At 40.1% G+C, this 24262-nt stretch overlaps 1 protein-coding gene across 3 annotated transcripts in view; it reads right to left on the bottom strand.

The window, feature by feature from the left end:
- Window positions 1–1589: 1589 nt before the first annotated feature.
- LOC126108719 (uncharacterized) overlaps window positions 1590–24262 on the bottom strand; it is a 57575-nt gene continuing 34902 nt past the window's right edge. Inside the window, exon 3 of one of the 3 annotated variants that reach the window (XM_049914048.1) lies at window positions 1590–2511. The gene's annotated coding sequence lies outside the window, so the exon portion shown is untranslated. The remainder of the gene's footprint in view (window positions 2512–24262) is intronic. The other 2 variants (XM_049914047.1, XM_049914046.1) reach the window with 2 other exon arrangements.

Genomic DNA, 24262 nt, shown 5'->3' with positions numbered 1-24262 from the left:
TCTTTTTACAGACACGTGAATCTTTACTAATCTTTGCCTGTTGTTATTTGTGCTCTCACCTTTGAACCGAGAGTGCAACAGCCTTTGCTTCCTCAGCACTTCCCTTCCAAATTTTGTTATTAAACCCTGGTGAGTTTTTTTCCCTTTTTAATCCACTTACTACACACCTAGTTCTACAGATCATGATTTACAATATGTTTAAACTTTGCCCATAATTCCATCCATCATTCTGTAACTAAATGATTACAGTTCATTGTCTATGTGAGATTCTAGCTGCTTATCTGCTCTTCTTAGCAGAAATACTCTCCTAGCCTTCTCGACTGATTTATTAACTTTTGTAACTATAGTCGCTATAATGACACCGTTATTGCTAGTCCCCGTTTCTATACTGGCACTGTCGACAAAGTCCGGCCTATTAGTTGCTACGAGATCTAAGATATTTCCATTGTGTGTGGGCTGCTCCCCAAGACACTTTTTGGAAAACGTGTTCAAAAGTACTTCGGAAGACTGTCTGTCTGCACCTCCCGCAGTGAATCCACTGACGTCCCAGTCTATACTCGGTAGGTTAAAGTTACCTCCAGCAAGTACTGAGCAAGCCTGCGACAACATTCCGTCTGCGGCGATACGACAGGAGCCTGTGACGACACACTGCCAGAAACAATACAAAAGGTACATCATCACTCTGTTCTGTTGTCACTGATAAGCATCAGTCATTGTGAGGATATACCACCTCAAGTTTCACCTTAATGTATGCAACACTAAAAAATTATCTTTTATATCAGCTTCAATTAAAGGCGCATTCATTTTCAAAGAGTGTATACACTGTTTTGCGACAGCCTTTGTACTTATTCTGTCGCATTAACCTGGATATGTGATTTTTCTTACATATAAATTTCACGTGGAAACTTTGTTAGAGAAAACAGGGGACAATATGTTGATGATTTATTTGGGAACTAAATTGGAAGCATGTCGAATTTTACTGAAAGTCTGTCAGATTTATCTGCTGCTAAACATTTTCACTGTGTCACAATTTTACCAGTATTAGAAAGCAATATTTCACCTTTTTAATTAGCAAAGACTGAGAAAAAGTAGATATCACACTGGGGTCAGAAGTTGGGGGATAGGGGAGGAAAAAAAAATTATTGCTGGATAGAACACACCAACTTCATTCTTTCCCTTTCTGATACCATGGGTTCTGCAAAGACAGGACTTTTGTAAAAGGAACTCTCCTCCACTACAGGTAGCATTCAATGTTAACACACTGACATTTCCCGAATAATATTCTGATTATTTCTGTTGTGGTTACACAGCAGAGAGCATGACAAAGGCTTGTGATAACACTACTGCCTTCCCAGCTGAACGATGCCAGGTAAGCATTTACAATTTTACACACCAATGTATTTACATTAGTTTAATGCCAACAAATCCGCACGTCCTGATATTGCCGTATCATCTTTCTCAATCTGCAGCACTGGTCACCACGATGGAGTCTGCCGGCCAACACCTGAGAAAGAAAGAAAGAAAGAAAAGAGAGAGAGAGAGAGAGAGAGAGCGGGGGGGGGGGGGGGGGGGGGGGGGGGCAGCCACACTATGCACAGCCTCATTCTGCTCTATTGTAATAATCAGAAACAAATGGAATGTAAAAGCCCTGTAAATGTACTGTGGCATTTGTGTCAGTCATTCAGGTCTTGTCTGACTGTCAAAAGATAATACTGTCTGTAATAACAAAGAGTCTATATATGAACACTGAAATCAATTAATTGTGACATCAGAATACCTTAACTGAAATAAATATTGTGAAACTGAGAGCTTTCTTATTTATTATTACAGTTATTATTATTATTATATTGATTAATACATACATAAATAAAACATTATGCTCTTTGTTGTTGTCTTCTGCCACGCCTCTCTACTGAGGCTCGCTCTTCGTGCACACCTCAACATTCCATTATTTAGTCGATGTTTCATTTCCGAGAACGCTACGGTCTGCCGCATTTATATCTGTCACGTGGTTTCCCTTAAAAAATTTTCTTTGACCCCCATTGATCTATACCACTTGAATGATTTTCTTCCAGTTCTACCACTGTTTCATCTGCGCTCATTCGAGCTCTCAACTCGTCACTACTTTCTTCCTCGAGTCTCAATATTCTGAAGCTCCTCCTCAAATAATCGGTTTCCACAGTTATTAGTCTTCTTTAAAGGTGAACATTTAAAATCCGTGGTTCCGATCCGTAGCACGGGTCAGATTTGACTATTAGCCTACCCATTGTTTTGTTATTGTCGTTAGAATTGTTCTCGGTCCACAAAAGAACTGATGCATCCAATGCTTTTCTGCTTTGTTGTATTCTGTGTTTTACTTTGCTATTACCCAGTCCACTTTTGTCAATGTATGTCCCTAAGTATTTAAATTTCTCTACCTCTGCTGTAACTGCTTTGTCATTGGTGCAAGTGTACCAGAATGTTATTCTGTGAGAAATCTTCTGTTTTCTGCATTGTGTCATAAATCTGAATCTGCAAAAAACAAAACAGAAATAAATCAAAGGAAAAACCAAGAAGAAGAAGAAGAAGAAGACGAAGGAGAAGAAGAAGAAAGTAACACAAAATACTGTACTAAGTGTGTAACACACACAGGGTGTTGCAATTATTTATACATTTTTATCCACATACATGTGCCCACCTGCCCCCCCCCCCCCCCCACCCCCTCCATACAGTGTCAGAAAAATGCCAACAGGTTCCTTAAACATAAAATAAGTAAAAAATGTCTAGTAAACATTGGCTCTAAAATGCATAGGCCTACTTTAAAGAGCTATGACCACTCATTTATCTCTGCTAGTGTGAAACATATCTCTTCTACTGAAGAAGTACTCATACCTCTTACTGTATGCATTTTACTGTGTATGCTTGCTGAATTTTTTTTTTTTTTTTTTTTTTTTTTTTTGTCCACACTATCTCCTTGCGAAATATAAAAAGCAAAGAGCTCTTTAGAGTCCTCATTTACTAGACTTTCAAAATTCCTATTGCAGGTTTCTCAGGGAACTTAGTAAATGAAGTTTTGATACGAACCTGTGTCTGAAAATGTACTGTTTGGCTACGAAATAAGTTTGAGTGCCAGATAATTTTCGTATCTCCCACGTCACAGTAAACACAAAAACTGAGAAGAGGGCACCACTGTCAGTTCACATCTAATTGCGACGTCACGTAACACCTCTGTCCCACGACTACAGAAATCGGTACATTCGAAACTGGGTCGGCCGGCTGGCCGTGGTGCACCACACTCTCGACTTCGAAGGGGACGTCCCTCGTCACGCAGGAGAGAGCCCGACCCATCCGTGGCGTACGCTCCTGCGGCACGCGACTCGGACCTCACCGGGTGGCCGCACGCGTACAATCGGGCGGGAGATTCTCTAACTGATTTTACGTCTAAACGGTGCTTCCGGACACAACCTCCTTATCGAAACTTCGTTTTCCGATTCTGCTCTACAGTCCCTAGAAGCCTGTCACAGGAAATTTGAATCGCCGATTTTACAGGCTCGCAGTACGGCACATTCCGATACGGTCACTGTCGTTATCTTTACATACCAGATCGGAAAACTGGCATTAAATTTCCCGATTCCAGTCAAAATATAAAAGGGACGACACACGGTGCTAGTGTAGCCTGTGCGAACCTCTCCATTTCTGCAGTACACGCCACTCCGACCCACTCAAACACTCTTCCGTCCGTTCGCGGCATTCTGCAGATCCCGGGAAGGGAGAAAACCTCGACGTACGTGGAACGAGTTCAGGTATACGTTAATACAGGACAGAGAGATCGTATAAACTTCATCTCTGTACTGTATTTCCAATAAACTATCACTATTCTGCTTAATGCTAGTCACACTCGTGTCATCTACCACAGGCAAAGGAATAACTCGCAAATTCTGAAGTGCTACAGGCAGTCCGGCCCGCACAGTGACGGCACGTAGATAGTTAAAAACGACGGGCACGACTGTCAAGCGACTCCTCCCGCGCCTACTGCCGGTACTTTGCGACATCGGAGACGGCGTAAACGGCGACGTCACCGGATGTCAGACACCCGAAAACAAAAGGTGCAGAGTCACACTCGTGCCGCACTCTCTGGCAATCCTGCTGAACGTTTCGGGTCTCACAAATAGCCCCGAGAACTGACCGCCACTGTGTCTAGTACTGACATCTAAGTACACAGGACACGGTATTTCAGTACGGGGATGTTTCTCGTAGCGAGACTGTGTTCCTCTTGTTGTGCTTAAGGAAACAGAAAATGCAGGAGGATACAAACACATCACACAGCACTGTGTACCGTATACAGTAGACTAACAGTTCAGAGGTGACGACCAAGTCTGTCGGCGCGTCAGTGCACCCTGTCAAACCGGCGTCTGAGAAATGACGATCTGTGGACGATAATGTTACCAAAATGGGCCAACTCGCCCAGAGTTCCCGACTGAACCCGGCTAAACGGCTGCGGGACAAGTTTCGACGTCAACTAGGTTCCAGATCCCTGCACCCGGCGTCTCCTCTCTCTCTGGCTCTCGAGGAAGAATAAAAATTTAAAATTCCACATTCGGTCTCGACCGACCACCGCGTCGTCCTCCGCCGGTCGAAACGGCTACCTCTCGGTCGAGAGGCCCCTCGGGTGGACACTCGTGGCCGAGTGCGGGCCGTGCCCGCCGCACTGCCGAGATTGCGACACGGGACCTCAGCACGACAGTCGGGTGCGCGGCTACGGAGGCGGACTTCGAGGAACGGGAAGTGTGCTGCCGTTCCTCCGTAGACGTTCGGACACCTCGCCAAAAGTGTCCCCGGCAGAGTTCGTGCTGCCGTAAAGGTGGAGGGGGGCCACCGCCTGTATTAATATCCATTGACGGGTGTCTGGACACTTTCTATCGGACAGAGTACGTGTAGTTTTTTAGGTTCTGTAACCACAGATCGACTCCATATAGGGGTGGTACGCACATCTTTGCTTAACACCGTTGTGTGTGTGTGTGTGTGTGTGTGTGTGTGTGTGTGTGTGTGTTTTTGCAAGCACCAAGTTCTTGGCCGATTTATTTCAAATTTTTGCACGGAACTCTTACAAATATTGGGTCAGACATAAGCTGCAGTGCTTTTTGACACATTTGTGTTACACAAATAATATTTAAAATCTATACTACTACACGATGAGAAGTCGATGTTTAACATTATTAACAAAAATCTTAAAAAGTTCTTGAGCAATTTACTTCAAATTTTCATACGATACTCTAATAAATGTTGAGACGGACACAGGTTACATATTTTTTAAATACATGCCGTATATAAATATGTGTATAATAATACGTGAAGAGAAAATATTGTTAGCAGAAATCTTGAAAGTTCTAGACCGATTTACTTCAAAATTTTACAAGATACCCGATAAACCTATGAACTGACAATGACTACAATTTTTTTAAAGGTATGTGAAATACATATAAATGGGGGAAATGTTTCCAGAAAAATTCTCAAAAAGACCTGGACTGATTTGCTTCAAATTATTAAACGGTACTCTACTATGCATTCACACAGACATATGTTACATATTAATACTCAACATACATTCAGATGGATGAGCACTCCATACTTTTTTAAATAGCTACGCACATGTTTTCTGTTAAAATCAACTGTGAGAAACAAAATGCTGTGCTGTGAAAATGTGCAGTACCATTTTCCTTGTCACAGTCAACTACAATACCAGTGCAGTTAAACAATTATATACACCGTTTCTCCCACATATATTCATACTGTGACTTTTCACGCTTTCCCGACGGATCTGCCGCAAATACGCTTCTCGGGTTTGCCGCAGGCTCGTACCGTGTAATTTGCACAATATCTCATCGATGCAACTGCCTGACAAAATCGGGTGGTGGTAACTGCTGCTGTCACTGCCACAAGGCGCGACCGATGACGATCGTGCGGCTGCGCTGGGAGAATTTATTGTGCCGGGAGCAGGCAATAAGCGTGCACGGGAAGATGCTCGTAGTTGGAGGAAAGCGGTGCTCCTGGTACCCCTGCTGGGAGCTGCAGAAAGGCCATCCGCACGTGCGCTACGGGCAACGGCTGTGCCGCCGGTCGCTCCCGGGGTTAAAGTCTGAACAAAATCTCAAGTCGTGCGTCGCATCACTCAACGAATCTGAAGTTCTCGTTTTCCCCGTTTCGATTTAATGGCAGCCAGTGCTGGATTCTAGGCAGTGCTCAGTTGAAAACCTGCATCCCTGTCGATAAGATTGTCTGCCGTACGGGTGTGTAGGACCTCCTTACCAACAGTCCCAGAAAGATGACGCTGGGGATAAAATTTCTGTCTTTTCGTAAAGCGTACGATGTCCCGTGTCCGGGCAATGCTCCGCTATTGCTGTTTTAACAGGTTGCCCCACGCCCGTATGACGACGGTGTTTGATGCGACGTTTTTGCACGGTTCGGCATGTCTATTGTGGTGTTACCTTTTTATTTTATTATCTCTTCTTCTCATTAACTATTGAAACAACATCACTTTGACATGTAATCTTAATTTTAGCCCAAAAGCACATTCAACACAGCGGGAAAATACACGTCTTTCGTCTCAAGACAAGAGAGAGAGAGTCCTCCATTAGTTCTTAAAAACAAACAACTACGCAAAAAAAAAAGAACAAAATTATTTATAAAATCGGTCGCTGGCGCAGCGCTCCTCTGCGTGCGCGATCGTAAATTATAACTTTGTATTGCGGAGGCGCGGACGTCAAAGTACCATTACAATGCCTCCTCTACTGACACGCTCCGCAAGCGAGCGTGGCAGTATAGAAAATTTACATAGATACATACATATAAGAGGAAATAAGAAATTTACATATTACAAAAAATATTTCTGAGCACAATTCGCTTTGCATATCAGTCTTTGTATACAGTCTTTTTGGTGTGTATCTTCTTTAGGAGTCATAACATTAATGTCTTTGAATTGCAGCGTTGCTTAGCACAGCTTTTGAATTCAGTCCACATGATTCATGTTTACAATGGAATTAATTCTAACAATAAATGTTTCTATTATATTGCTCCAATGTCTTTAAACGTAGTATCGGATTCTGAGTGTGTGTGTACTGCCTGGATCTCTTACGTGTGACTTGAAGAAAATCCAAAGTTTGTTCAATGTGTCAACACGAAATTGTGATCTCCAGCAGTCGAATTTTGGTGGCGTCTACCGGGGTATAAATGGTCAATGAGGGCACAGGAAACACCTCACTGCCTACGACAGGTGATGAGCTTGTCTTTTACACCAACCTGAAGACCTGCCGGCTTCCACAACACCATACACTTCAAAGCATATTGACACTACGTAAATATTTCTTGACCAGTGTTCCATCACGTTGGTTTCTTCTTTGCATTTTCAGTTCCATTTATATGAATCATGTGCTACATGCACAAGTCCTTTGCAGTTCGTTAACATCTCCTTAAAATACATTTCTCGATACAACAAGTACATGAATATACAAATATTTACAATTAATCATTACATGAGATACATTGTCATATGGTACATATACAGAATTAAATGAAAAATATAGTCAATTTTTTTTTTTTTTTACGTTACATTCAATATCATTGTGCTGACATGTGAATTACATTACATTCAGATTGAAATATACATTTTATTTGTTAGCTCATTCTTTTTCCGTTACACTTGCAACATTTGAAGATAATTGTGGCAACTCGCTAGAATATTCAACTTAAAATTCGTCTTGCCTCCTGGAATAAAATTTACACATATTTCAAGCTTCAAGACAGCCCTCTGTAGGAGGATAGGTTCATGGGATGGTTGCTGACTACTTCATAAATACTAGTAAAGTCATCTCCTACAGTGGACTACACAAAATAAAATATGATAAATAAAATACATGTTAACTTAATATAATGTAAAAGTTCCTATACCTAATACAGTTTCTAAGTGTGGTGTCCCCACTATTGCTGTTTCTAAGAGTGGTACCCCTCTATTACCGTTTCTAAGAGCGGTGCCCCTCTAAATATCTTAGGATCCTACAAGTATGTACATCAGTGTGGTAAGTGTGTGTGTGTGTATATATATATATATATAGTTCAAGTCAATCATGTTCCTATAAAGTTTGTGTAGTTCATCTCCTTCCTTTCATGAGTATTAAGCAATATAAATAAATGTTTTACTTAATAAATAAATAAATCTTCTTAGATAATTGCTGCTGCGTTCCATGCTGTATATCCATTCTGTATTTACCTTGTGGTACCTGTAAAATTCTATTCGTAAATAAATATTTGTGTATGTCTCTCCATACTGTCAGATAATCACGAATTATATAATGTCCAATATTTCGTCAACATCTATAAATTTTTCTCAGGAAGGGATGAGAGTATGAGCCGCAACAGAGGACTGACGTTTTGTTTTCTCCTTATTCTCCTTTCTATTTAATGGTGCATCAGTTCAGTTCAGTAGATGAGCTTTAATTATGTCATTAGATGACTGCTAAATATGTTCTCTTAAATAGTTCTTCCAATCTGAAGTGTCAAGCCTACATAACTCCAAAAATTTCATTACAAGTTCCCATTAGATTAGTGTTAAAGTGTTATAGATTTAAATCTTCTGGTATATTTCCAACAGTGGCTGCTGTAAATAATTCTTTCCACATAAATCTATACTTTCACCTTTAGTTATAAGAATATATAAGACACCACATAAGTTATTATCTCAGGCATACCAATCTTTCAATAAATAATAATCTTTCCACTACTTTCATTCTGTATTCCATGAGTACATGTGATATACTGTTCAAATCTAGTTTCTCTCCTCTCAACATATTCTCACTTACTCATAACATTCTCACCTACCCATTATTCATTCTTCACAAAATAACATATACTTATTCCCTCAGCATTATATATATATTTTCCTCTTATTCATCATCACTTACTTTTTGCTTCAACAACAACAATAATAATAATAATACCCTTTTTTTTTCATCTTATATTCCATTTACCTCTCTCCATATTACTATTTATCCTCTTATTAGACTAAAATTACATTCACTCATCTCATTCAGTCACTCACATCACTCATATCAACATTACTATTATCACATGCCTCCTAAAGAAAATAATTCTGTTCAGTTCTCTGCCTCCTCTAATGTGTATATGCCTCGTCTAATGTGTATATGCCTCAATAGCAACTCCTCTTATAACCAAATATCTTATTAGCTATTGGATGGTTCACATTGCTTTCTAGACTTACCTGCATTCGTTAGATTGTAAGTATCTGTATAACTTAAATGTAGGCTCATCATAACTGTATATCATATTCATTATCTTCTCCTCAGTAGCTAACATTTTACTGTATGTATTTTTTCAAATGTCTGTGTGGGTGTAGACCTCTAGGTTTATGTGTTAATGGATATTCTAATGAATAACAGCCAGGGTGTGGAATATTTGCAATTCGGTATGGTCCAGAGTATAAGATCTGCCATTTCCTGTTTAAATGTTTCAGTTTTGTGGGTTTAGGATGTGTTCTTAGTAAAACTAACTCATCAACTTGAAATGTTTGTGCTTTCCTGACACCTCTGTCATATTTCTGCTTTCTTTCCTTAGCTTTGTCACATAATGTTGTGTAAGCTTGTCTTACCTTTTCTTCTAAACTAACATGATTTGTTGTTGCTGTAAATTTAGGTAGAGGGTCTGTCCATTCATTTCTTTCTGTTTTATCCATAATTAATTCAGTTGGTGTGTACCCAGTAGAAATGTGAGTTAAATTGTTCACTATTTGTTCAAATGGTGCTAGGTATTCTACCCATTTTGTGTGCTTCTCTGGTGTGTGTGTTCTCATAAACTGTCCAAATTCTCGAAATGTTCTTTCTACTGGGTTACCTGCTGCATGAAATCTTGAAATTAAAATATGTTTAACATTCTGTTCTTCAATAAATGTCTTCCATTTTAAACTGGTAAAATATGCTGCATTATCCGTGATCATAACTTCAGGTTTTCCTATTCTTATAAAATAATCTGTTAATAGACGTCTGGTAATAGCAGTGGTAGAAACTGAACGTAAAGCATATAATTTTAAATACTTTGTGAAAACATCTAACACAGCAAGGATGTATTTCATTCCTCCACGTGCTTGTGGATAGGGTCCTGCAATATCTAAAGAAATTAGCTGTAATGGCCTCTTAGGTATGATTGGGTGCAATTCATTCATGCTTGTGCGATTAGAATATTTGGCTTTCTGACATATGATGCATTTCCTAATATTACTCAATACTCTTCGCCTTAAATTTGGAAAATAGCAATATTGTATAATCTTATCTGTACATTTGGTTACACCATAGTGTCCCCAAGTTCTGTGTGTAAATAAAATAAAATCATCAACATGAGCTTCAGGTAAGCAAACACACCAATGCTGTGATTCAGGGTTTCGTCGGTGAAATAATACTTCTTTGTGTAACGTGTAATATTTTTCAAGATGTGGGTCTGTTCCTGCACGTAATTTATTCTTTATCTGGATCCACCTGGGATCATTGTCCTGCAATATGGCTAACTTCCTGCACATGTTTTTGTAGTAAGGTGCAAATGTACCATCATACATGAGTAAAATTTTGAAATCTGATGTTTGTTCTGTCACATCTGACAATTCTTGTAGGCCTTGTGGCAAACGAGATAGAGCATCGGCTATAATGTTGGATTCTCCTTTTATATATATAATATCAAAATTATATTCTTGTAGTGATGCACACCAGCGTGCAAGACGTGGATGTAATAACTTGCATGATAGCAGGAAAGAAAGAGCTTGATGATCAGTATAAAGCTTAGTATGTTTTCCCCATAGAAAGTAGCGAAACTTGCGAAACGCCCATACTATGGCAAGTGTTTCGCGCTCGGTCACTGAATATGACTTTTCGCATTCAGTGAGAGTGCGGCTAGCAAAACTTATAGGTTTGATGACTGTTTGTTCATCTTCTACATGAATTTGGAATAAAAATGCTCAGAGTCCATAGGAACTTGCATCTGTTACTAGGCAAAAGTCTGACATCATGTCAGGATGACATAACAACGGTGCATTAACTAAAGCATCCTTAATCGCTTCAAAATCTGTCTGACAGAACTCTGTCCATTTCCAAATATTATTTCTTTTGAGTAAAGATAGAAAATGTGGACTGTTAAGAAGGTGGTAGGGTACAAATTTCCTGAAGAATGAAGATAGACCAAGAAAGGCTTTGAGTTGTTTACGATTCTGTGGGGATGGAAAATTCTTTACTGCATCAATTTTTCTTGAGTCTGGATAAATGCCTTCAGTTGATATGATGTGACCAAGGAATTTGATTTCTCTCCTCCCTAATTTCGTCTTTGATAAATTGATAGTGACACCTGCGTCAGAAAATTTAGTCAGAAGTTGCTTCAAAAGATTTACATGTTCTTCCCAAGTAGTGGTGGCAATAACAATGTCGTCAACATAAACTGTGATTTGCGATAACAATTGTGGTCCAAGAACAGCATCTAAGGCTTCAATAAATACTCCAGCACTCACTCGTAGACCAAAGGGTAGAACACAAAATTGATAACTACGTCCCTCACATAGAAATGCAGTGTATTTACGACTGTTTTTATGGAGGTTCACCTGCCAAAATGATGAGCGGAGGTCGATATTGGTTAAATACTGTACATTATGAAATTTTAAAAGTTGTTCTTCCAAATTAATAGGTCGTGTGTTGATTGGGATTATAACTTTGTTAATTTCTCGTGCATCCAGCACTAATCTTACACTACCATCCTCTTTATTAACTGCTAGGATCGGACTGCAATATGGTGAATGTGACCTTTCAATGATACCCCAAGCTTGCATTTTTTCAATCTCTTTCAAAACTGCGGGTTTCTTTGACCAAGGAATATTGTAATATGTTCTACAGTATGTTTTGTGTGGTTTAACATCCATCTCATAAGTATAGCCTCTAATAATTCCAGGTTTCTCCACAAATACCTCAGCAAATTGCTGCAAAACTTCAAGTAATTCAAGTTGTTGTTCCTTCGTCAGATATTCAGATTCTGTGCATTTCTCATATAAATCATTAGGTTTAATTCCCTGAGATACAGCTTCATTAAAAGTTAAATCACATATGTTTATTGCTGGTGGATACACAAAATGTAACTGTTCAAATTTACCTTGTTTACTGTTTAAGTTTTTACCCTGTGTTAACTCTATTGTCAGTTGTTGTTGGTTTACGGTTAAATGACATTTCCCTTTTCCTAAATCTATGATTGCTTGATATTCATTCAAAAAGTCAATTCCTAATATGCAATGCATAACTAATTTGTCTACTACTAGAAAACTGTAATTGAGTGGTATATTTGAAAACGTGAAGTTAATTAGCACTTGAAATTTCACATTCTTTGATTTGTTACCGGTGGCACTTATAATGTGACAATTCTGTACTGGCAATGTTTGTATGTTCATTATTTGTTTGAGTTCATTATATAAGGACATTGAAATGACACTTGCTGCTGCTCCTGTATCTAACATTACTTCCACTTCATAACTACCAATCATAACTCGTGTTATAGCCTGAATAATCTTCTTTGTTTTACTAGTACTATTAAAATCTACATCCTGATATAATTCCTTTTCTATTTTCTTACTGTCATCATATCGGAGAAAACAAATCGTCGGTTCCGTTGCGCTCTGCTCCCTACTGACCGTAACTCGAGCGCTTAGCTCGGTCGTCGTTCGTTTTCCGGCAAATTCGGTTGTTGCTGCGGGTTGGGTTCATTGCCCAACTCAATAATATTTACATTTCTGTCGCGCGTCACCCAAGTATCAGCTGTTTGGTTGTTGACATTACCCCGCGTCGCATTGGGAGTTCCGTTAGGTACAAATTGAGGGTTGCTGTATTGCATGTGTCGTGGCGGTTGTCCATTGTGATTTCCCCATACATTATTTCGCCCATGACTGTAACTGGTGTTGTCATTACTGTTATTCCTGCAATACATGTTTGGATGTTGTTTCTCTGAAAATATCCTGGATGGTACCTGTTATCCTCTCTTTGATCTCTATAATTTCGGTTCCTTCTTCTGTTGTTGTTATTTTGAATATAACTGTTATTGTTCTGATTGTAATTATTGTTCGGATAACCATTATAGTAATAATTACTGTTTCCTTGCCAATGCTGCGAGTTGTTTCTCCTAATATTGAATGGATTTGTCCCAGTGTAGTGTGAATTGTTTCTTTGAGTGTTTTGTTGTGGTGTCGGAGGCGGATTCCAATAGCCTCTGTCATTTCTGTTGTGCGTACGCGAATTGCTTGGATGGATCGGATACAATTGATTGAAATTCCTGATCTCATCTCTGTAAACAACATCTATCTCATCAACATAACTGAAAAAATTCTTTATGTTGTCCTCGGACACTCCTATTAATTTATCACGGTAAGGAAATGGTAAGTGGCTTTTAAGTGTTCTAATTACATCTGGTAAATCTGCTGGTTTTGTCCAATATAATGTTTTGTCTAGGTAGCGTTCAAAGTATTGTCGTAAAGTCTCTTTCTTCGGGTTGTAAATTTCTGGATTGTATACTTCTCGTTTTAAACTTTGCTGTTCTGTGATCGACCAGAATTCCTCAAGAAATGCTTGTTCAAACTGTTCAAATGTTAAACATCGTCTTTTAATTGCTGCTCCCCACTTAGCTGCTCTTCCACGTAACAAATTTGTAACATATCGAATTTTGTCGGCTTCTAACCAATGTCTCGGGAAAATACCATCAAAAGAGCGGATGAAAACAATCGGATGCACTTTGTCTTTCTCATCACATGAAAATGTCTGAAAGTATCCATGTCGTACTAATGTTTCATCAGCTACTCCCGATGGTATTATGGGTCCTGTATTTTGTGTCAAACTGTGCATAATATGTGGTGATGTCTGATAGTAATTTTGATCTTGTGGTAGCATTGAAAATGGTTCATTGGGATTTGTATCACTCATTGGTAATTCTATTTTCGGCTGTGTGCTGGGTCTAGCATTATTATGATTCTCATTTATGTTTTGGTTGTCTGTTACGGGTTTTGGTATCACTGACGAACTTGGTATTACATTCTCTTTAAGTTTACGTACCTCTTTCTGAATATTATCTGTTTCTCCCTTTACCTGTTCCTTTGTCTTATCTAAAATGATCTGTGTCATTGTCTCAAACTTCTCATCTAAATAATCATCACATAATTTGCATTCATGTACAAGTTTTTCTGCTAGAGTTGTGTCATTCTTTAAAGATGCTACATCTGCTCTGTCTTCAAGCTTTTCTAACTTTTCCTGTAAGGATTTCTGCTCCAATGTTACATCATTTAATCTGTCTGAAAGGTCTGTAATCGTCAGGTCTAAGTGTTCTTGGTTTATTTTTACAGAATTGTGTGACTGTCGTAATTCGTCAACTTGGGTACTGGTTTTCTGTTGTTCAAAAACTACTGTTAACAATTTCTCATTACATCGTTGTAAGTCAGTTTTTGTCTCGTCACTGAATTCCACAAATACCTTTTCTTGTCTCGTAACCTTGTCTGATAAGTCAGTAAATTTCCTTCCAAGACTACTGGTGGTTTCTGTCAAGTCGGCAATTTGTCTCGATTGTTTTTCAAAATTTTGTTTTATGTCCCGTGTCAGTTCATCGAATTTAGTGTCAAATTTCCCAATGTCACGTTTTAAATTGTCATTTTTCTCGTCTAAAGCGTCAAATCTTTTGTCTAAAGTGTCAAATTTTCTGTTTTGGTCACCAAGTAACTTCAGAATCTGGTTGAGCATGTCAGAGTCCTGTGTCTTAGTTTCGTCATTTTTTCGTGTCTGATTGATGTCTGGTTCTGAAGTTGACGTTGTCAATGTCACGTTTTGTCGCGTAGTACTCACTCTCCATTCGCCTGTATATCTGTTTAAATATAGGGGTTGTTGTCTTAATCGATCTGGTAAAATTATGTCTTGAACATCCTCCCTATTAAGTTCAATATTCATTTGACTGTCGGACATGTTTTGCAATGTGTCACTTTCACTAAGCTCGTCCGCGGAAACAATTTCTACGCGTCTAGCGTCCATCTTGCGATTTTCATAATTAATTGCAAATAAAATTTTCCAATGGTAAAAAAAAATTTTTTTTAAAATATGATATGTTGAAATCTGAAATTTCTCTTATGGAAATGGATATTTCTATATGATTTCTAATTAGAAATTGACTTATTAAATTGGCACTGAAATTTCCCTCGCACAAATAAATGACTGCGAATATGCTCTTCACTTATCATTTGCAATAATAGTAGTAAATCAATTTTAACTACAATTTGAAAAAAATAATTTCGAAATAAATGGATCGGAATAAAGGAAGTACAGATGGCTGCTTGAAACTGGAAAAAATGCAAATTGCTGTACTCACCATTTTTTTCTTTGTCAGTCTTATGTTGCAAATGTAGCGTCAAATATACAGTTTTCAATCCAAAATTTTTCTTTCGCGTCCGTGCAAATTATTTTATGGAACGTTATTCTTTTCCATTTTTTTTTTTTTTTTACCAAATTAATTTCCTCAACATGAAAATGAAAATTAACACAAATTAATAACAGGAAAACAATATTGTTGTAAATTTCATGCACGTAACATTACAATTTAAATGAATGAGACTTAGTCCAAATTCATTTCCTGATGCTATTAAGTGGTTAAAATTAGATAAAATGTCCAAAATTTATAGTAACTGCACTTGTATCAAATCCGAAGATTGCACTTGTATCAAATCCGAAGATTGCACGTCCTGTCACTAGGACGCCAATTGTGGTGTTACCTTTTTATTTTATTATCTCTTCTTCTCATTAACTATTGAAACAACATCACTTTGACATGTAATCTTAATTTTAGCCCAAAAGCACATTCAACACAGCGGGAAAATACACGTCTTTCGTCTCAAGACAAGAGAGAGAGAGTCCTCCATTAGTTCTTAAAAACAAACAACTACGCAAAAAAAAAAGAACAAAATTATTTATAAAATCGGTCGCTGGCGCAGCGCTCCTCTGCGTGCGCGATCGTAAATTATAACTTTGTATTGCGGAGGCGCGGACGTCAAAGTACCATTACACTATCCGATATAAGATTTTCCACATTGGCACGGGATTTTATACACGCCATGTTTCCTAAGGCCTAGGTCGTCTTTGACCGAGCACAATAAATTCCTCAATGTTGCTGGTGGCCGAAAAACTATTCATACTACTTACATGTAATTTTAGACACAAATAGTATACACAACTACGTGCTTTTTTGTTTTCTTCATTGCATCAGTTTCAACAGAAAAAACAAAAGCTGTATATACAGCTTATCACCTTATGATTACTACTACGGAACCTGTATTGTGCAAAACTTTGTAACCCCACCTATTTGCAGATTAAAATTGTGTGAAATATTGTCACTGAAGCTACCATCCTCATAGATGGAGTGGCTGGAGAAGTCTCTCGTACCCCATATAACAATAATAGCAACTGATTTACCCATTATTTTCAGCAACTTCAATTCTCATTAAAGTTTTCGTTGGAAATAATAAAACAGGCTTGAGGTCTGCGAATGGGGAGAGGAGATGGAAAGAAGAGTGTCTGTGTGGTGTGTGGTGTGTGTGTGTGTGTGTGTGTGTGTGGGGGGGGGGGGGGGGAATGGACATAGAGAGGGGGAGGGAGGAAATGGACAGAGAGAGGGGGGTGGACATTATTGGGGGGTGGGGGTTTATGAGGAGATCAGAATGTATATCCAGTTCTAGTAAATTTTGGCAATTGCAAAACTGCGTTGGGTTCACTAGTCGTTACATACAAGCAATAAATTATATAACAGCTATTTACAAAACAGCTACGTCATTTAATAGCTCGAATACTACAAAGCTCTCTTCCAGCATTCAATACTTTGCAGATTGAGGAGAATTCACGTGGTAAAAGTTGGTGGCTTCGCACAGCAGGCCTACCGCATTGAGAAAATTCTGGAAAGACAACTGCGCGAGAAAGTAGCGAAGGTAAAAAGTATCACTGACAGCACCAGGGTCACACAGCCTGTCTCCTGGGCTCAGTACACCTACGGAGTGGCGGTGTTACCTAGTGGCGCGCGCCGACAAGCGGAGCGTCGGTCACGAATCCCTCGTCGGGTGATAAGTCTCCATTTCGTAGACTTTCTACAGGAGATCAGGAACTCTGAGAAGTTGTCGACAGTCACGTTTGTGGGCACTACTGGCAGAAAGGCATCAAAGACGTGTAAAATTTCTACGAAGGCTCATGGTCTCGGATCCTGGGTATCAGTGTGATGTTTACGTACTTGTAAAATTTCTGCGTTGGTTCGTGGAATCTGAAAAGTTATCCAAACAGTTTTTTGAGCTCTGACCTCAAACCGCAATTTGGTGTGCCAGATTTAGCTCGTCCCCGACTGAGCTCGTGGATCGATCTGTCACTACACGCACGGTATTAAGAAAAAGTTTGATAACTGTTTTAATTATAGAACACTAGCTCTTGTGAGGAACAGTCGCTCATTTCACTGACTGTAATCCACCTGCAACTTAATCGAGTTGTACGAAGTTAACTTCACAGAACTTCTCGTCAATCCTTGCCGGAATAGCACTCCCGCAAGAAAGGATATCGCACAAAAGTGGCTTAGTCACAGTCTAGGAGTCTCTCTCTCTCTCTCTCTCTCTCTCTCTCTCTCTCTCTCTCTCTCTCTGGGTTCTCTATAATTCTGAGGCAGTTTCCTCTACTCCAGGGGTCGTTTCAACTTAGGACTTTCAGTGCTCTGTCAAATTATTTTCACATATTATCTATTCCATCACATCTTTGTCTATTCTTCTTCCCTTCCCACCATATGGTCTTCAGTTTCCTTCCTTTACAAAGCCCCCCTTCTACATATTTCTTCCACCTTTCAGACTTCCCACTTAGCACTGGCTCACCAACCGAGTCCCTGACATTTGTACAACTACTCTCTCTTCCCCAAAGGATTCTTCAAGTTCTCCCATAAGTGGCATCTAACTTTCCCCTAGTCAAGTATGTGCTTTGCATTTCTCCCCTAACAGTACCTTCTTCACCATTTTATATTTTATGTCAATTTTATTCTATAGACAGCCAGATTACCTTTTCCCTGCTACATCATCTGCATTTTATACTTTTTCTCCTTTCATCAATTAAATTTAATATATTGTGTATTATCCAAAGATTTCTACTGAGCTTTGTCCATTTTTATTTGTAGTTCACTGTTGCTTTCTAAATTTACATACTGTCATTTCATCATTTGGAGAAAGTTAATGGAGCTGTCAGAGCTATAAAATGGAGTGCCAAGAGCAGAAATCAGAATATTTTCGACATATTTTTCTGTTCGAGATTAATAGAGGAATGACAGCAGAAGAGGCAGCCAGAAACTATTCGCGTCACGTATGCCACTGGACAGAGCACGGCAAGAAAATGCCTTTCTCATTTCGAGGAGGATCATTTTGACATTAGTGACTATCCGTGTCTAGGTTTCATGATGATTTTTTAAATGCATTAGTTCACAATGATTCACTTGAGTGTACTTGAGAACTGTGATCATTTCACCATTATGTGAAATTTGCACACTTTGGGGAAGGTTCAAAAATCAAGTGTACAGGTACCGCACGCTCTAAGCCAAAATCACAAAAATTAATGGGTGGCCATATGTGCATCTCTGCTCGCTCATTATTAATAATTGGCTCGTGAACAACACTGATCATTCCAATCGTGTATCATTACAGGTGACAAGAAATGGTGTCTTTACACTAATATAATAAAAAGAGAGGAATGGTCGAGGCCAAACAAAGCAGCAACTCCCCGAACAAAGACCTGCACATCTCCACAAAACATAATGTTGTACATCCGGTGCAACAGCAACCGTGTGGTGTACTACGAACTGCTTCACTGAGGTGCAACATTCATCGTCGACATTTACTGACAACAACACCACAATAATGCCTACCCACATTCTCTGCTAGACTGACAAAAAACATTACATAGGAGTCTGGCTAGGAAGTCGTTCTGCACCCACCTCGTTCACCTGATCTTGCACTCTCAAATTTCCAACTTTTCCGTTTTCCATCAAACGACCTTCAAGGAACTTTCTTTCTGGTTCAAAATGTGCTCTGAACACACATTCTTCTCACAGCCACAAGATTTCTAATCGGGAGGTCGAAAAGCATTGGCAATTTACTAAAGCATTCGTAATTTGCTAATTTGCAGGTAGTGAAAGAAAATATATCATTGATGACTAAAGTCTCTATTATGTGTATCTCTTGTCTTTGCTAAACTTATGGAAAAATGCAATGAACTTTTGCGCAAACCTAATTTTTTCTTTCTCTTCCCCATTCAACTATAAGATTATAGGCTTCTATCTCAATTATACCTTTTTTCACATTAACATTGGCACTACATCTTATTTAGTGAAAATAAATTTTACTCGTGTTGTGAAGAATATTTATTTGGGTTTTATTTAAAATCAGTGGGGACTTTAAATTTAATCATAGACACTGACTTATGTATTGAAAAACAACAATTTCAGCTCTTTCTGAATGCCATCACAATGAAAAAGAGCCGCTTCTCTTATCTCGATTGCTTTCTCGTACAGATTGTCTTATGCCTGACAAAATGTTATTTGTCTCAGTTCACAGTCTCGTCGAATTTTTTGAGTGACAACATTTTGCAGTGGACTGTACAATTTGTTACAATATCTGCACTTTCATTTTCGGCATTTAAGTAATTCTCAAGTGTCTTAAACTGCAAGCAATAATAAATATAAAATTGGTCATTCCACAGGCAATAAGTACGTGTTTCACAGTACTTTCAAGAAATAATCTCGACTGATTGTGGACAAAAACTACCCACGTGTCCAAAATGCAGCAGTTGCAATGTTCATAAAATCAGTAACTTACAACCAATCCGAGGACTATATTAAAGGCCTGTGCACGCATCTTGGTAGCGTAAGCAGATATACTCTTAGGGAGGAGTATCTGTCTTCACAAATAGATAGTGTTGTAATTAATTTGCTAATTTATAGATCTTTGTCTCCTTTCCACATTTAATAAAGTGTTGCATTTCTCAGTTTTCCCCGTTACTTTATGCATTACGCTTAGGAGTATATTTGTTAACGCTACAAAAGATGGATGTATCCAGATGGTTTTGGTTAAGAGTGCTTTATTAATCTGTCAGTTTCACGACACATTCTCATAACGAGACACTGTATTTGTTCCTTCATATAGACAGTGTACGTGACAAATGCTGACAAGATGTATAAGCTCACATGCTTTCCACTTATTTTAGTTACGTTGACAACCGCTGTATTTTCACACTACGAAACACGTCTGCTTACTGCCTGCAAAATGTCTGACTTTAGTATTTATTATCAGTTGCAGCTCAGCGACTTGGAAATTTCTTAAACGTCGAAATTAAATAATTGAAAAGGCTTAGTCTTAGGTCCACTACTGTTCTTCGTATATCTGCTATTGTTCCTCACATATATAAATGATCGCCTGCGTAATACACCACAAGCGGAGTCAGTTCTTTTTGCAGATCGCACCAGTACTGTAATCGATCCGAGCATTCACACAGTAACGAGAAGAAATTGTAAACAGTGTTCTTAAAAGTATCACAAACTGGTTTTCTGCATATGGTCTCACCCTCAATTTTAAAAAGACACAACATATTCAGTTCTGCAGGTCTGGAGGTACTACACCAATGATAAGAGTAGCACGTAGTGAAGAAATAATAAATAGGGTGGAAACTCGAAAATTCTTAGGTATCCATACTGATGGGATTTTGAACTGGAAGAAACACACTTCGGATCACCTAAAACAACTCAGTCGAGCAACATCTGCACTTAGAATCACTGCAAGTCTCGGGAGAGGCAAATCGGTAGGCTGACTTTTTTCCATATTTTCATTTGATAATGTCATACAGAACAGTGTTCTGGGGTAACTCATCTTTAAGAAAGAAAATCGTCATCGCTCAAAAATGTGCCGTAAGGATAATACGTGAATGCTCACCCACAACTATCTCTTAGACATTTGTTTAAGAAGTTGGGCTTTCCGACTACTGCGTCCCAGTATATTCGTTCTCTCGTGAAGGTTATTGTAAGTAATCCACTAAAGCTCGAAAGGGACTGTGATGTACATAACCACATTACTGAATGGAAAAATGACATTCACTACTCAATGTGTTGTTAGCAGCACAAGAAAGGGTGCACAATCTGAAAAAGTTTCTGCTTGACAACTCCTTCTATTCCATAGAAGAATTTCTATTATTGTAATGTAAAAGGCGGTGAGATGAAATTACTAAATCATATCCATATCTGTATATTTGAAAGAAAGAAAGAAAGCAAGGAAGGAAGTAAGAAAGAAGAAGAAAGAAAGAAAGGAAGGAAGAAAGAAGAGAGGAAGGAAGAAAGAAGAGAGGACGGAAGAAAGAAAGAAAGAAAGAAAGAAAGAAAGAAGAAAGAATAAGGGATCTGACATCCCACTCTCCGCTGAACAGACCGCCAGTTTCTTTTATCCTGACAATGACATCCTCCTGAGTAGTCCCCTCCCGGAGATCCGAATGAGGATATTTTACCCAACAGGATGCCATCATCATCATCATTTAACCATTCAGTAGGGCTGCAGGCCCTCAGGAAAAATTACGGCTGTAGTTTCCCCTTGTTTTCAGGGTACCGTGCACAGCAAGGCAGTTTTGATTGATGTTACAAGGCCCGATCAGTCGATCATTCAAAATGTCGCCCCTGCAGCTACTGAAAAGGCTGTTTCTCCTCTTTAGGAACCTCAGATTTGTCTGGCCTCTCAACAGATACCCCTCCGTCGTGGTTGTACCCGCCACCTGTATCGTTGAGGCACGCAAGCCTCCCCACCAATGGCAAGATCCAGGGTTCGTGGAGTGCAATCGAGAATTAATATAAGTATTGATATAAGAACGAAAATATCACACACATCTTCACTTTAAAAAAAAGGCGCACCACGAAAGAACTATCCGAGTGAGACAGAAATTTGTAAATGTGATGTACGTGTACAGACAAACTAATGGTTACATTTAAAGAAAACCTGTACGATTTGTTCAAGAGAAAAACTTTACAAATTGGGCAAATCAACAACGTCTGCCCGCTTGGCATTGATTAATAGAGTTGATGGGTCCCATCCTGAGGAATATCGTGCCAAATAGGGTCCAACTGAGGCGTTAGATCGTCATAATTGATGGTAGGGCCTGCCAACAATGCTCATTTTGAGAGAGAGCTGGCGATCTTGCTGGCAAAGAGAAGGTTTGGCAAGCACCAAGAGAATCAGTGGAAACCCTTGCCTTGTGTGTGTGTGTGTGTGTGTGTGTGTGTGCGCGTGGGGGGGGGGGGGGGGGGGGGGGGGGGGGGGGGGGGGGGGGGGGGGGGTGGAGCGGCGGCGGTGTTATCTAGCTAGAATGTAAGCCCAGGATGACTTGCCACGAAGGGCAACAAAATGATGCGTTAGAATATAGTCGACGTACCGCTCTACTGTAAGGGTGCCGTGAGAGAAAAACCCAAAGGGGTTGTCGGGCTATATGGCAGTCAGGCTGGTATCCCACCACTGTTCGGGACGTTTCCAGAAACGTCTTCCGAGAATCTCATTGGTTGGAATAAAATTGTCTTCACAGATGAGACCCACTTTTAACTGAGGTGTGATGACCTGCGAAGACCTATTTGGAGAAGGTCCAGACAAATGTAGTGGGATACCAACTTGCCTGTCGCCCGCCGTATGCGCCAACAAACAGGAGAGATGGTCTGGGGTGTCATATCTTTTTCACAGCAGCCATCCTGGGCTTACATTGCAGCGAGATATCATCCGCCCTCGTAGGGAGATAGTTTATACTGATGTCAAAATTTTGAGAAAATAGGAGCAAGCTATAGGGAAAGTCGATTAACATACTCGTACAATATGTACAAGAACAAGAGGGAAAAATAAGACCAAGAGTGAAGTGGTCGGATTAAAATGGGTGTAAGACAGGTACGTTTTCTATACAAAGAAAGAAGAAAGAAAGACCAATAAAATGTTCAGCACATAGCCATATTTACAAATTAATCTGCAACGCTTGCCGCACCATTACGACTGTGCATATGATTTGTGGGAAAATGAAGCTAAATAAGTAGCTATAATAAATAGTGCAGCTGACAGCAGACACGTGCCACATCATTACGATTCACTGTGTATACGATTTGTGTGCCCTGCAACGAGGAATGTCCCGTTCACTATTTTTCCCGCCCCTCCTACAGTGGTATTCTGCCATCCACCGACCCTACACAGTGTACTCGTCCGTCCCTACACGACCCCTGCTCCCAATCCCTTACCTCGTGGCTCGTACCCCCGTAATAGACCTAGACGCGAGACCTGTCCCGTACGTCCTCCCGCCACCACCTACTCCGGTCCGATCACAGACACCGTCTACCCCGTCAGAGGCAGGGCTACCTGTCAAACCGGATCTACGAACTGAGCTGCCGCATTCTACGTGGGCACGACAACTGACGAGCTCCCCGTCCACGAACGGCTGCAGACGAACTGTGGCCGAGAAAGCGGCGGACCGCCATGTCGCCGAGATCGCCGCCAGACGTGACCTCCTCCATTTCGACGACTGCTTCACGGCCCGTGCCGTACGGATCCTCCCCGTCTACACCAGCTTTTCCGAATTGCGTAGGTGGGAACTTTACCTATAATATACCTTATGTTCCCGTGACACTCCTGGCGTCGCACGCAGTCCCCACTTCTCTCCTTTTCCACTCCCCCGCTCTGCCCACTTCTCCCCTGCCCCCCTCACTGCACACAGTTGTCCTGCCCCCTCCACCTCGTTCTAGCAGCACTGCACCGTCCCCCGTCCCTCCCCCTCCCCGTCCCCCCACCGGCCTCCTCCTCACCCCCACCGTGCACCAGTGCTGCTGCTCGCAATGTGACTGCAGTCGTGTGTGTGTGAGTTGCACCCGCGTCTGCGTCTGTGTGCACGCGTGCTCGTGTGTGTGTATTTTTCGTGAAGGCCTTACGGGCCGAAAGCTTTATTCGGAACGGACTACTTCTCGTGCCTACCTGCGACACGGCATCTCCGCTGTACGGTGAGTGGCGACTTTCCTTTTCGTAATATTGTTGCGGGAGAAGTCGAGTAGAACGGTCACTGTAGTGTAGTGGTAACGGTACTAGACAGTCACGCGGAGGGTCGAGAGTTTGAAACTCGCCCGAACTGTAAAATTTTAATTTCTATATTCGGTTCGAGTACATTCTAGA

The sequence above is a fragment of the Schistocerca cancellata genome, chromosome 11 (assembly GCF_023864275.1).
Source record: "Schistocerca cancellata isolate TAMUIC-IGC-003103 chromosome 11, iqSchCanc2.1, whole genome shotgun sequence".
Taxonomy (NCBI): Eukaryota; Metazoa; Arthropoda; class Insecta; order Orthoptera; family Acrididae; genus Schistocerca; species Schistocerca cancellata.
This window is presented reverse-complemented; position numbering and strand designations above follow the sequence as displayed.